This window comes from Pseudorasbora parva, chromosome 13, assembly GCF_024679245.1.
Source record: "Pseudorasbora parva isolate DD20220531a chromosome 13, ASM2467924v1, whole genome shotgun sequence".
Taxonomy (NCBI): domain Eukaryota; kingdom Metazoa; phylum Chordata; class Actinopteri; order Cypriniformes; family Gobionidae; genus Pseudorasbora; species Pseudorasbora parva.
Genome location: NC_090184.1, coordinates 27,283,721 through 27,298,999, shown reverse-complemented (window position 1 = coordinate 27,298,999; position 15,279 = coordinate 27,283,721). Strand labels below are relative to the sequence as shown.

The 15,279-nt window shown below is 40.5% G+C and overlaps 1 protein-coding gene and 1 long non-coding RNA gene across 9 annotated transcripts in view; one reads left to right on the top strand and one right to left on the bottom strand.

Moving 5' to 3' along the window:
* The window catches only part of slc16a1b (solute carrier family 16 member 1b), a 40,700-nt gene extending 40,149 nt beyond the window's left edge, over positions 1 to 551 (bottom strand). Inside the window, exon 1 of the mRNA XM_067413652.1 lies at positions 74 to 551. The gene's annotated coding sequence lies outside the window, so the exon portion shown is untranslated. The remainder of the gene's footprint in view (positions 1 to 73) is intronic.
* Positions 552 to 10,638: 10,087 nt separating this feature from the next.
* LOC137038187 (uncharacterized) lies at positions 10,639 to 14,946 on the top strand. 8 transcript variants are annotated; one of them, XR_010897425.1, is made up of 7 exons: positions 10,639 to 10,777; positions 10,954 to 11,188; positions 11,305 to 11,326; positions 11,401 to 11,491; positions 13,158 to 14,025; positions 14,203 to 14,316; positions 14,765 to 14,946. It is a non-coding gene; the product is annotated as an uncharacterized lncRNA (long non-coding RNA). The 8 variants fall into 8 exon arrangements; XR_010897428.1 differs by lacking the exon at positions 10,639 to 10,777 and having other exon boundaries at positions 11,018 to 11,037; positions 11,134 to 11,188; XR_010897422.1 differs by having other exon boundaries at positions 10,639 to 10,767; positions 11,305 to 11,491.
* The last annotated feature ends 333 nt before the right edge of the window (positions 14,947 to 15,279 follow it).

The window sequence follows — 15,279 nt, the reverse complement described above, 5'->3', positions numbered from 1 at the left end:
GACCCCGTCTCTCTCCCCAGCAGGACCATGTAAGTTAATTCAAAGTCTGTAAATACACCCGTGAAACACTTACCTGCGAGTTTCATTCACCAACTCCGGTTGCAAGTGTGCGATATCCTTCTGCGGTGCGGTGCGGTGCGAGCCGAGGTCCTGGTTCACTGAGCAGCATGGAAAGCTCTGAATGGCTCTGTGGATATGTGGTGTGACTTTCCCCGACCGTGTGTGGACTCGACTGTGATAGAAACATGCGCATGCGCACAACTACTGCACAGTCCCACGAACTCTATGTGGTGCAACAGTCTCCGGTTACAAGGACATTAGGATTTATGATGACTTTGAACGTGATGTTAACTTCACCGGGACTCTTTGAAGCTATTGCTATATGTTATTTACAACCCCATTGTCATTTCAATGAACTAGAGTTATATAACAGGAAGTAAAATTTATATTTAAGTCGTGTCCAACACTAAAACGTGTTGAAAAGTAAGGTATTTGGTCTCGTTTTAAAATAAAACATCGAAACATTCTTAAAACCAGATATATTCATTTCGAGAGGGGAAAAAACCTGAATAATGCTATTCATGTACAATTTAATGTGGATACTTTTTACTTGTAGTATTTTTCTTTCTTTAAGCACATTTTCTCAGTAGCCTACTTTTTCTATAGATAGCCAATACATTGATTTTCTAACGTAACATTACTACTCAAGTAAAATGATTGTTTAAAAGGATGTTTAGATATCTGTTTTTAGATCTTTTTGTAGCTTTTTTTGTATTCATAATATTCTGCTGTCGTCCTTTCTTTCATTTCCAGTTGACAGCATGTGAAATTGCTGTGCTGTACCAGCAGAGATGAATTAGTGTCTTTTGTTAAGCATGAGCTTCAGTCAGAGCAGCAAAGAGAACACATTCTCTCATACCGAATCATGAATCAGGGATTGACATGAGAGAACTCAGAAATTAAAGAGAAACAAAAATGGAAAATATGTCTTGGTAAACCACTTGTTATGTTTATATGAATATTTCTGGTGTGCACCAGCATGCAAACACAGATAGTAGCCATAAAGTCCATAACCAAAGAAGCTCTTGGCAGAACCTTTATCATACATTAATCACTCGTGAGTCAAAGCAAAATCCAGTTGCTTCAAATAATTTTGTAGGCCTACTCCATGGACTAATTTAGAATAATTAAAGGCCATTTAAACATTCTCAACACAGAATTCCAAACTATGCATTGTGAAATTACTGAAACATGTGTGTGAACATTCAACAGACATGCAGTTTACAAAGGTTCACCTTTATATAGTGGGTGTGTCTTTTATACATGATGCAAGGATCAGGATTTGTTACAGGAACTGTTATATTTTCATAGAGGTTTCCCAATAGTGTTTCACCATGAGATCAGTTTTGATGAAACATTCTTAAAGACAGCATTCTGACCCCCCCAAAAAACATCTAGTTGAGTTTATTTACATTCTATATTTGTATTACATTTGGAAAGTATGAAAAATGCCGCAGGAGTGAGAGCAAAAACTCTCTCAAAAAACTGAAATTCCAGGAAACTCCCCACTCAAGCATTCCATAGGAGTGGACATCAATATTAGTAGAATGTCTCAGATCTCTATAGTTATGCGCTACAGGTACCATATGTGATATGTCCGAAAACATTATTGCCAACATGATTCATGTGCCAAATCAATTCGATTCAAAGGTGAAATTATTAGCTGTTCAAAACACTTAGTTTGATTGAAACGAGCACAACATTATTAATTCAGTGCATAAATAAATGATTCAAGTGCAAACCTTTTTCTCTTTCTTGCACTCTCTGTTTAAACAGACACTGGCATTATCTATGTAAATGAAAGCTTTAGCATAAGTTCTGCCAGGAAGACTTAATTGTTACGTCACTTTAACTTCTATCTATCCAATCACATTCTAATACTCGGGTATAAAAGATCGGTACTTACTCATGTTTGAGTTTGCAGATGCTGACGCTCCAATTCACCGCCATCCTCCCCACCACCTCCAAGTCAAATCCTTCCCTACTCCACCCCACCACCACCAGGATGGTCCCTTCCATACCTCACCTCGGCTGCACCTCTGCCTTCATCTTCAGGCAGGATAGGCAGAGTCCATACCCTCTTATTGCGAGCTACGGACGGGGCCTATGCCAAAGTACTTTATTGCTTGCTGGGTTGTTAATAAATGGATTATTGTCACAGTATCTATTCTCCCGAGTCTTTCTGGCAGAACTTGGTTTCATCATCTTTTAGGGTTCGAAGCCCATAAGGACAGCTTTATCAGGAGCAGACACACCCATCACTGCCATCATTAAAACCTCAGACTAAACCACAGGAAAAGTTCACTGTGTCGGTTTTAAAATAGTTTTTTTTTTAATCTTATGCCATTCCAAACCTGTATGACTTTTTTAAATTCTGTGGAATGCTTAAGAAAATGCTAGGTTTTTTTGTCCATGCAATTAAAGTGTACCGTGTTGTTCTCGACCTCATTGACATTCGTTCTTTGAACAAAACAGTAATTTCAAATATCAAAATATCATCTTTCTTGTTGTAGAGAGTGTACATCATTCCCATATCACAGAATCAATGTTGCTGCACAAGTCCTCTCCCTCTATCGGTTATTGTTCCACTTCTACAGATGTAGAATGACCCATCTCTGTTTGAACAGATCGGATGTCAGAACTTTAACCCACGAGCCCACAACACAAGCAAACTAGTCCGCAGGCCTGTTTATCCACGCTGAACTTCTTCTCTTTTCAAGTCCCTTTCAAAACATCTGCCTGCAGTTCACGAGGAGAACAGCCTGTATCTCCCCCTGTTTCTGTGGCATTTATGATAAACAGAAGTCTATTTTTCTGCACACAAACCAAATATTTACATCAGCAGCTGAGACGAGTAATTCAGAATAATGGTCGGACTGTCGGACACAACCATCAGCGGGGTGGATGCCTTTCTGATTTCATTTGGCACAGCTAATGTTGTATTAGCATGTTCTAATATCCTTTCTGCTCAACTAAAAGTCATTTCCAGAATTTGTTAACTGAAAACCCAGCACAATTCAAAAATCTTTATCTATGTTTTTTTTAGTGATTCATTTTCATACAATAGTCTTTTGTGATTGTGCTAAGAGCTTAAAATCCAGGTGAAAATATGCTATTTTAAAGGCCAGGTTAGATCAAACAACCATTGAATACGGATGGAACTCGCCATGAGTTCGCATCACCACGACCTTCAATACAACTAAAATATGAAATATAATACTGTTGCATTTAGATAGCCATCTACAGGATCAGAACTGTCACCATGACGCTTACCAGAGACACGCAGAGAAGTTGTGCTCTTTTTTTCCGTTACTAAGGGGAGGCATGTGGAGTGAGAAGCATGTGACATGCTCTAGATAGTACAGAATGCAGTATAACACATCTGATTTAAATGTCTAATTCAGCTACGCACATATTTTAGGCCAAATGAAAGAATGTGTTGCCCCCTGGGGATTTTATGTTCTCTGACCGCGCTAAAAGGACATTCCTAGCTTTCGAACATTGATCAAGGCCAACAATGGTCACTAAACACCCATCAACACGTACTGATCACAGATTGAGAAACAGGTCCGTTCTAGGCCCAAATGTGTAACATATCAGTCAGACTGTCTTGTCCTCTGCTTTGTGAACAAATAAGGATGTCTTACTACCTTACTGGGCCTTGAAAGTGTTAATTACATTGCTGTCTGAGGGCTCAGAGAGCTCTCCGATTTCATCAAAAACATATTTATTTGTCGCCAAAAGATGAACAAAGATCTTAAGGGGTTGAAACAACACGAGGGTGAGTATAGTTAATGACAGAATTTTCATTTTTGGGTGAACTTACCATTGAATACCACTACACATGCACAGTATTTACATTTTTTTTGGCTTACAAATGGCTTACTTATAGTTGTCTGTGCAAATTAAACATTCTCCTACATTTCATAATGATTTTATATATCTATAGCTTACAGTTTGTTTATTAACTTACATGGTGCACATCTTTAAATGAGTTATTGCCCTAAACCAGCAGTATCCCACCGCACTGTCATTTATCCCACAATCCCTGTCATGTGTATATAGGTGCGCATGTTTGTTGTGACTGTCATGCATATCATATTTACAGCACAGAGGGCCTGTTTCATCTCTACATGCACTCTGTCACCCTACAGCCTTCTCCGTACACCGGGAGGTGGAGCCTGCACCCGCCTCTGCTGTGATTGGTTGACAGGAGAAGGCTGTGAGGCCATCTGTATCTGATTTAAGGCAGGGATTTGAAAGTGTAGAGGGGTGGTTGCTTTTCATGAAGCTTGTGAAGGAAATGAGAGATCTGCTGGCTGCAGGCTTTGACCTTTAACAATGTGCTCATGAATGTGTGTAGTAAAACATAGAGATAACCATGGTCTCGAATTCCTTATGTGATGCTACCAGATGGGATTTGATCACGGCCTGAATGAGAATCTGGACACTGACCTCTGACCTCTGATAAGACTTCTTATAAATTACCTCTAACGCTTCACAGAAGTGTACTTATATAGATGCAAACATAGTAGATGCATGTTTAATGTGTCTGAAATGCATTTGTGTGTATGCATGTGAAAGAGTTTATGCATGACATGTTCCTCCTAGTGTGGGGAAGTTTTAACCAGAACCAACAGGCTGGAGTCGGATTCAGTGTGTGTGTGTGTGTGTGTGTGTGTGTGAGGTGTTCTCACTATAGTTCTGGTGGAACAGTGCATGACATAGTGAGTGAGATGCTAATATACTAATTATAGTAACAGTGATGCAGATTTTCCAATGAGTTGGAAAGCACAATAAGCTTGAGCAAATGCGAATCTTCTTGTCATTCAGTAATTCTTTATTCCTCAATGTAACTCAGAAACTACTGAATGAATGAAAGTTGCATTTAGTTTATAGTGACCTCATTTGTCAAGGACAAGAAAGCCATTAGCCCTATAAAGCCTGATGTGAAATAATAGTCATAATAAAAAAATAAATTGAACCTTTAGACTAAATAGACTATTTTGCCAAAAGTATTGGGACACCAAAAAAAAAAAAAAAAAAAAATCATTGAATGCAGGTGCTCCAATCATTTCCATGGCCACTGGTGTATGGCATCAAGCACCTATGCATGCATACTGCTTCTACAAACATTTGTGAAAGAACGGGTCGCTCTCAGGAGCTCAGTGAATTCAAGCATGGTATACCGTGATAGCTTGCCAGATAGATAGAGTCCATTGGTCTAATTTCCTCACTACTAAATAGTCCACGGTCAACTGTTAGTGGTATATATAATTATGTGGAAGCAATTGGGAACAACATCAACTCAGCCACAAAGTGGTAAGCTATACCTAAAATGAGTGGGGTCAGTGCTAAGGCACAGTGTGCAGAAGTCACCAACTTTCTGAGTTAATAGCTACAGACTTCCAAACTTTGTAAGTTTGGATGGTAAGTAAACGCCCACGGCTAGGATTGGATAATATTTGCATATTTAATGAGCTTCAGCTTCCCTCTCAGTACATGAGGGAATTGTTTTAAAAGCGTGTGGGGAAACGGAAAACTGGAATGAATTGCTCACAGAGCTCACAAAGCGTCTTTATCAAATAAACAAAATGATTTATCTCTCATCTATGCATGATTCACACACACACGGGCTTTGCGAGCCCTGGCCCATACATACCCGAGTCTGATCGAGAATTGCAACGAAACAACACCACCATAAAGCATTATTCAGGATAAAGGATATTTCCTTTGAAAGCGTGCTATGGTATGTTCTGTTAGATATGTACACACAATAGTTATCAAATGATCTGTAACAATGCAATACTATCACACACACATATTATATATATACATATACATATATATATATATATATATATATATTTTAAAAAAAAGTTTACTAACACAAGTGTGTTGCTTTATTCATTCATGTAATCTCATCCTGTCTGTCAGTCTCTTGTTTACAAATGAACCTGTGGTGAAATGAAGAAACAAACGCACAATGTCTTCCCCACATGAGCTTGATATTCATTAAAAGTAATGTCTTGTCAGGCAAAAGTCGGTGGGCGGGGTTACAGAATCAGGCGTTGTTGATCTTATGTTGAGGCTTTGTTTCATACGATGACATCAAGGGTTGACATATTCTGAGATCAATCGTTTTCTGGGCCTGGTGCCAATAAAAGTTTTTCTTTGACTAACAAATACGTTTTCATCTCTGAAACTTACAGAATATTCTTATATTATCGGGACCTTTTATATATAAAAAGCTCAAGGGAAAGTTTATTTCTCAATATTCATGATCATGACCACTTTAATTGTCCACGTTCAAACACACCGAGATTGAGATATAAAGTGTGCAGTGAAGGGCAATATTTTTCGGGAACAATGACTAAAATTTTTGTCTGTTGCTCATACAAAGCTATATGATTTCAGAAGACTTTGCACAAGCCACGTGGAACACTTTTATGGTCCATTTTTTTGTTCCAGTTAAAAAAAGCAACAATACTACTTTGTTCAAGGTCATAATGGTGATAAAGCAGGGCTCTGATCTCTTCGGTTCATAAGCCACCCAATGTATTTATCTGTAATTGGTTGAGTGTTCTTTCAAACAGCCCTTGAGCAACTGAAAATCATTAAGTAGCACCTGAAGCCTTATTTAACCTTTACTTAAAGGAAGTGTATGTAAGATTGTGGCCAAAATGGTACTGCAATCACTATCCCCTCTCCCCCTTCCCCCTGACTCGAGGTTGCCAGATAGGCTGCATGGATCCAGCAGGAACGTTTTTAGATCTGCAGCTGTGGTAACTAGAGCAGATCTGGCAACCCGTATGCTGAAACACTACTGACTTTAGCCCCGTTTCCACCACAGGAACTTTACCCAGGAACTAGCATAGACAGTAAAAGAAATGGACTGAGGGATCCCATTGCCTTCTACGGCTTTAAGTGATGTCAGTATAGGAGCACTCACTTCCTGATGGCTGAGCGAACTGCGCAGGCTCAGACTGAGCTTGACGACGTTGATGTGACGTGAGCCTCCTGTCTGACAGCTGTAGGTCTTCTAGTAGATGTGGAAAGTGAAAGCTGAATCACGTTGTTTAAATATTTTCTCCCGTTGCTTTTGGCTCACTACGGGCTTCTCCCCATTCTTCCTCCTTGACTTTATCAGACTTTATGTCTCCACGTCCCCCCGACTGTCTCATAAACAGTAGAAGATTGCCTGCGAGCGTCTCCTCAGGTCTATAGACCATTTCAGAATGTTTGTAAACAATCGCCTCAAGATACTTCCGGGTGGCAGAACACGAGCGGCTTCTACTGACAAACTGAAGAGATCAGCCGGCTACTGTAAATAGTAACATAGTTAAGAACATTGCTGTTGTTTAAAGTTGAAACTATGACGAAAACGTGTTGTGTTTGGGGTTGCGCCATCAGATATACAGGAAAAGGTGTAGGATTTTATCGATTTCATTCAGAAAGAAGTAATATATGCAGCAAAACCTGTGGGTGAGGAGAGTGGACGTCGTCAAAAGTGGCGCTACAGAGAAGTATTCTCAAAATGGTCCATCTACAAAATCATAGCAGAGCATAATTATCTTCAGCTGGGGAATTTCGAGACTAATATTAGTAAACTTTAGATCTCTTTTAACCCCTTACGATTCAAAGATCATACGGCCTCAGATTACTATTGTTCAACATTCACTGCTCATCACACATTATCTGGACAAACTCAGTATCATCAGAAAGATTAAAGACTCCAGCTTTGATATTTGAACACTGTTTATGATAAAACTGGGTTGCAGTGACATTCAATTCTTAATTTATGTCAGGAGTTATTATCGATCCGTTATGAACGATAATTTGAATAGATTATCAGACGCACTTTATTCTCTCGTCTTCACTGGCTCATTTGTGTTCACAGAGATCGCAAAGAACAGCTTTCAGTTTAGCTCTAGTTTAAAAGTCCGCATATTTGGAGAAATATTGACATATCACGTTTGCAAAATATTTCGTCTTACAGAATACAATTTCTATTCATTTCTCACGGAATTATTCGATATAAAAGAGTTAAAACATGCGCAGACCTCTCTCCTACTGTCTCGGACATTTCCTCATTCTGGCTCGAACGGGCCTATTCTAAATTTCTACGCGTGAACTAAGAAGCTAATAAACACACGATAACTATGGAATAAGGTTTTTGTGTGATTGTTCATGTGATTTCGGCTATTTTATATCAATAATGGATGTTTACATGACTGCTAACAGGTAGTGATTAGTTCCATATAAAATTATAAATATAACATATTTTAACATCGGGAGTTTGTGAGATATTGCAGATGCCACGAGTCATTAAAGTGGATCATTGCATCAAATCAGCTGGGAAACAGCATGACTGCACCGCGAGCCGGCCGCAATCACACAAGGTTTCGTGTTAAACACAGACACCGGAACTTTCAATGTTGCTGCTATAGCTTCAGATACAAAAAATAAAGAAAAAATGTGTGCAAAGGATTTGTTGAAAAGCAGAGAAGAGGGAAATAGACTATCTACGATAGCCTAACATATTGTAATTCAAACAGCAACAGTCACTAAAATAACTACTCAATGGTAGGCTGAAGCTCATTTAAAAATTGTGGTATTAGACTAGCACTACATCTGCTAGACCAAGGTTAGGCATTTCATGTATTGCTATCTCCTGAATTAATTAATCGGTCCCTCAATAATCATGTTAACTATGTCTGAATACTAGCGTTGCCATAGGAACGCTTCGGCTTTTGCCACCCGGAAGAACGTTTATTACTGTTGTGACGTCATGGTGAATTGTCGTATACGGTAATTTCCATAGACAGTAAAAGAAATGGACGGAGCGTTCCCATTGACTTCTACGGCGTTCAATGAAGTCAACCTAGGGGCACTCACTTCCTGATGGCTGAGCGAACTGCGCAGGCTCAGACTGAGCTTGACGACGTAGATGTGACGTGAGCCTCCTGTCTGACAGCTGTAGGTCTTCTAGTAGATGTGGAAAGCGAAAGCTGAATCACGTTGTTTAAATATTTTCTCCCGTTGCTTTTGGCTCACTATGGTCTTCTCCCCATTCTTCCCCCTTGACTTTATCAGACTTTATGTCTCCACGTCCCCCCGACTGTCTCATAGACAGTAAAAGATTGCCTGTGAGCGTCTCCTCAGGTCTATACGGTAATTTCTCAACTGTGCGACACAGTCGCGTTGGTTATGACGCAATCGTTAGCCTATTTTTACAAAAACAGCTTCTACGGGGCGATAGTGTAAGATACAAGGTAACGGAGCCTTTTATGCATTGTCGTGTTTCTTTAGAAATAAACAATGGACAAATGGAGTCTTTAAACGTCTCAGATGTAAAGTTATTCACTGTCAAAGTGACTCAAAAATGAATGGGAGTCAATGGGATGCTAACAGCAGGTGATGGCTTGGTTAGCAATGGCAGCCCCTAGGGGTGGAACGCTTTCCGAGCGCTAGATTACCCCCTTGGTAATTTCTCAACTGTGCGACAGAGTCGCGTTGGTTATGACGCAATAGTTAGCCTATTTTTACAAAAACAGCTTCTACGGGGCGATAGTGTAAGATACAAGGTAACGGAGCCTTTTATGCATTGTCGTGTTTCTTTAGAAATAAACAATGGACAAATGGAGTCTTTAAACGCCTCTGATGTAAAGTTATTCACTGTCAAAGTGACTCAAAAATGAATGGGAGTCAATGGGATGCTAACAGCAGGTGATGGCTTGGTTAGCAATGGCAGCCCCTAGGGGTGGAACGCTTTCCGAGCGCTAGATTACCCCCTTGGGAACTAGGAACTTTGGGTGGTACTTCGTGTGTTTAGACCGCAGGAACCAGGGTATAAATGAAGTTCCGGGTAAATATTTCCCCCTCCAAACGGCCCTGCTCGCGAGGTAGTACTTTTTCAAAGTTCAGGAACTTTCGAGGGCGGGACTTGGGCGCTGAACATGCTGATTGGTTGAGCTCACGCAGTTCAACCGGCATTTTTAAAAGTCTTTTGCGAGGTTCGTTCTGCGTTCAGTAAATATCAGTCTTGCTCTGTCTGATGGCGCGCGGTCGTCTCAGCCATCTCACGTTCAATGTCCGTAATAGCTGATAATAATATACATTGTCATTTTAAATCTAGCTTTACAAGCTTTCTGAATATGCTGCAGCTGCATGCTGCTGAATCTGCATATTATTGCTCTTTTCTGTCGTTGTTAATTACCTCTTTAGTAAACCTATACATAACCAGCAAAAGCAGCACAGCTTGAATCTCTTCCATACTCGTTATTAATTTTTTTTCACCATGTAAACGACCTGACCGATTACTTTTAAGTGTGTGTCCTTACATGACGTGACGGCGCGCGCCGCGCTCATGTTGACAAGAGAGGAAAGCTCATTTTTCTGAGGGGTAAACTTTTTATTACGTAAGTTATGAAGATAATGTTGGAGTAATAACACAGCGTATATTGCCCCAGGCAGTTTTTACTTTAACTGCGCCTGACAGAAGATTTTTTTTTCCTGAGATGATTATTACACTTTACAACAAATATGTTATGTTTAGCTCCAGGTAAGCATGAGGACAAGAAAGTTCCCAATTCTCAAGTGTTTATTCAGTCCACAAGCAGGACAAACAAAGCAACAGTGCCAGATGGTTACATGATTGACAGCAGGTGCAACAACCCTTCCATTCTTACTCTACACCTTTTATAGGTAACAACAGGTGAACTATAGCGCCATCTCCTGACATATACACAAACACAACATTCCCCCATTACTTAGAACTGTAAATTCCCCCCCAAAATACAAAGTTGGTGCAATAGGCAAAGCCAATACAATAGTTACATCAAATTCAATTAGTGTAAAAATAGATTTTTTTTTTTTTTTTTTTTTTTTAAGTGACATAATCGTGCAACCAACGTGGAGGGCGTTTTACTCGTGATGAAGATCTTTCAGGAACTAATGGAGAGGCAGTTTGAGTAGGCAAGTTCACAAGTTCATTTTTAGGCAACACAGTAGAGGAAGGGACAGACTGAAGAGGCAAGGACACTAATTCACTCTCACTGCCATCTTCCACAGGTGCACAAGCTGGAGACAGATGAGACGCATGCCAAGTTTTCCCATCTGTCAACCGGTAAGTACATGGACCAAGTTGACGCACAATTTTCAAAGGCTTTGAGAATCTAGGATGTCCTTTAGGAACACGAACTGGAATTTTTATACGCACCCAATCTTCTGGTTTGAACTCAGGAGTACAAGCTCTTCGTTTGAGGTCTGTGTATGTTTTCATCTTCTTTTGGGACAATGCCACTTTCTGACTCACATCAGCATTCTTACAAATGATAGGAGGAGGAAGGACATTAAGGCGAGTGCGCATTTTCCTGCCACAGAGCAACTCAGAAGGAGACCGTCCAGTAACAGAATGGGGAGTAGCACGGTAAGTTTGAAGAAATGCTGTAACTGTTGATTTCCATGGCTTTCCAGACAGAATCGCTGATTGAATAGAACTCTTCAGTACTCTATGGAATCTTTCAATAGCTCCATTTGCAGCTGGATGATACACTGACGTATGTAGATGTTGAATAGCTCTCTCTTTCAGAAATGCTGCAAACTCCACTGACTTAAATTGACATCCATTGTCAGATACAATGTAATGAGGATGTCCAAATCTGCTGAAGACTGATGTCAAGAAGTTGATCACATTTTTACTTGTGATTGAAGAAGTGAATGCTACTTCTGGCCACTTACTATGATAGTCAATTAATGTCATAATGTACCGACAATCCCAAGTAGCGGTTTCAAATGGGCCAACAATGTCAACAGCCACTTTTTCCCATGGCACAGATGGAAAAGGTACAGGTTGTAATGGTGCAACACGGAGAGTTGTAGTCTTATCAGAAGACAAGCAAACTTCACAATTCTTAATCTGCTCCTTAACCAAACAGTCAATACCAGGCCACCAATAAAGTTCACGAATGCGCTGCTTCGTACGCACTATTCCTTGATGACCTTCGTGAGCCAGACTCACCAAGACATGTCGTAATGAAACAGGAACAACCAGACGTGACCCTCTAAACACGTAGTCCTTTTGCACAGCAAGTTCATCACGTACTTGAAAATATGGACGTAAAACAACATCCACTGCCGCTGATGAAAAAGGCCATCCACGAACAATCTGAGCACGTAGCGCAGTCATTTCTGAGCATGAGGCAGAGGCAGAAGCAAATTCAGTTGGAGACACAGCAGACATTTCAGAAGACAGAAATGCAACAAACTCAGGCTCAGTATCAGAAAGATCCTCATCAGAAGCCGGCAAGGGTAGGCGAGAAAGATAATCAGCAACCTGGTTTTTAGAGCCTGGATAATAATTAACCTCATAGTTAAAACACAAGAGTCGCTCTGCCCAACGCGCTATCCTCATTCCAGCGCGGTCTGTACCTTTAGAGGAGAGAAGCACTGTCAAGGCCTGATGATCTGTACGTAGAAGAAATTTTCGACCCCAGAGGTAAGTTCTCCATTTTTCAACCGCCCAGACACATGCTAAAGCTTCCTTTTCAATCGTTGAATATTTTCGTTCAGAAGTAGACAAGGTTCTTGAAGCAAACGCAACAATACGCTCTGTGTTGTTTTCATGGATTTGAGAGAATACAGCACCTAGTCCATAATCTGATGCATCTGTTGAAACGACAGTGGGCAAGTTAGGGTCAAACAATGCTAAAGCAGGGCTTTGAAGCAATAACTCCTTTACAGTACTGAAACTCTTCTGAGCTTCATCTGACCAACTGAACTCAGAACCTTGTCTAATGCAAGCACGCAATGGTTCTACTACTGTGGCAAAATTTGGAATGAACTTATTGTACCATGACAACAATCCAAGAAGGGAACGGAGCTGATGTGCATCATTAGGAACAGGAGCATGAAGCATTGCACTAAGATGATCCTCATCTGGGCAAATACCCTGTGCAGATACAGTATGACCAAGAAAGCGCAAACTGCTTTTGTTAAAGTGACACTTTGAATCATTCAACTGTAAGCCTGCATCATGTATACGCTGAATAACCACTTTAAGCATGTGATCATGTTCACTTTTTGTGTGTCCCCAGACAATAACGTCATCCAGATAATTAGCCACATTTGGCAACCCTTGCAGTACAGTTGCTAGCATTTTCTGAAATGCAGACGGAGCTGAGGCAAGGCCATAAGGTACTCGACAGAATCTGAATAACCCTTCATGGGTAATAAATGCAGTCAGATCACGACTTTCTTCATGTAACAAAAGCTGGAAGTAAGCATTCTCTAAGTCAATTGTAGAAAAGACAGTTGCTCCACACAGCGTAGACATCATCTCCTCAATATGGGGCAACGGATAACAATCTGCAACAACAGCTTTGTTTGGTTCTCTCAGATCTACACACATACGAATGCCACCCGTCTTCTTCTGAACAACTACAATTGGAGAAATCCACTGCGAAGCATCCACTCGTTCAATAACACCCAGGTCAAGAAGACGTTGCAGTTCATCACTAACAGCATTTCGAACAGACAATGGTAACCTTCTGAGTTTCTGACGAACAGGTTTTACATCTGGAGAAATTTTTACCTTATGCACAAAGCCTTTTGCACATCCTAGCTTGCCAACAGGCACAGAAGCAGAAAGTCGCATTACAGGAACTGAAGACTGAACATGTCCTGGAAGAATAGAAGAACCTTCAAACTTAAGATGCAATCCATTTATCAAATCCATTCCAAGAAGAGCTGTGCCACATTCAACAATGAATATTGACGTATTACAGTTCATATCATCTCTAGTAACAGTAACAGGTAGACAGCCAAGCACTGGTATTGGATCTCGTGAATACGTTACCAATTTAACAGCAGGAGGCAGCAAGGCATCTTGCTTGAAGTGTTTTTCATACAAAGATTTTGGCAGAATAGAAACTGAAGATCCAGAATCCACAATCAACTCCACAGGTACAGAAGCTGATGCAGTCATGATAGTAGTAATGCACTTTATCTTATTAGATACTGAATCATGCATGTAAAGAATCTGAAGCTCAGGCAATTCAATCTCATGGACAGAACGTGTTTGCTGTGAACGACACACTCTGGAAAAATGTCCCACCTTTTGACAATTATTGCACTTTACAGAAACTGCAGGGCATCTGGGATCATTTGCAAGATGCCTGGTAGATCCACAGCGGTAACATGCACGAGTCAAGAGAGTAGCAGACGACTTTGAAGGCACAGCCAGAGGTTTCAAAGGTGATTGTCTTGTGTAACGATCAACAGCAGGCACACCAGTCACTTGTATTGCTTGAACAGGTTCTGAATTCAGATTGGAAAAAAGTTTAGCTTGTTCACCAACAGCCTCCATTTGCGTAGCAATCGTGATAGCCTTGTTAAGAGTCAAATCAGTCTCTAATAGCAGACGTTCTCTAATACGATGACTGTTTACATTCTCCACTAATTGATCTCGCAACATCTCATCATCATTAGATGCAAACTCACATGTGGCTGCTAGGTCCCGAAGAGAAGCAACATACTGCAAAATTGTTTCCCCTGAGGCTTGAATTCGTTTTCTGAATGCATGACGCTCAGCAACAACATTACGTCGAGGAATAAAGTGCAGTTTTAAAGTCTGAATAGCATCCTTCATTGTCTCTCCTTGATTTGGTAAAGTATAGAATAATCTCTGACCTTCTGTTCCTAGGCAATGAAGAAACAAAGCTCGCTTTCTTGCAACTGGCCATTCATCTCCTGATGCATTTATGACAAGTAAATAGTTCTCAAACATCTTCAACCAGACTTCAAAGGGAATAGACGGCTCACCCGGACATGGTAAGAATGGCGTAGGAAAAGAAGCAACTGCAGACATCTTTCATGTAGGACAGCAAAATCCTCGTCGGCAATTTGTTATGTTTAGCTCCAGGTAAGCATGAGGACAAGAAAGTTCCCAATTCTCAAGTGTTTATTCAGTCCACAAGCAGGACAAACAAAGCAACAGTGCCAGATGGTTACATGATTGACAGCAGGTGCAACAACCCTTCCATTCTTACTCTACACCTTTTATAGGTAACAACAGGTGAACTATAGCGCCATCTCCTGACATATACACAAACACAACAAAATAGCTATATTTAATACTGTATTAGTCCTGGTGGCCGTTAAGAGTTGCTATGGGCTACAGTTAACACATTCAGCTGCTGGAGAAAACAGCGGCGACAT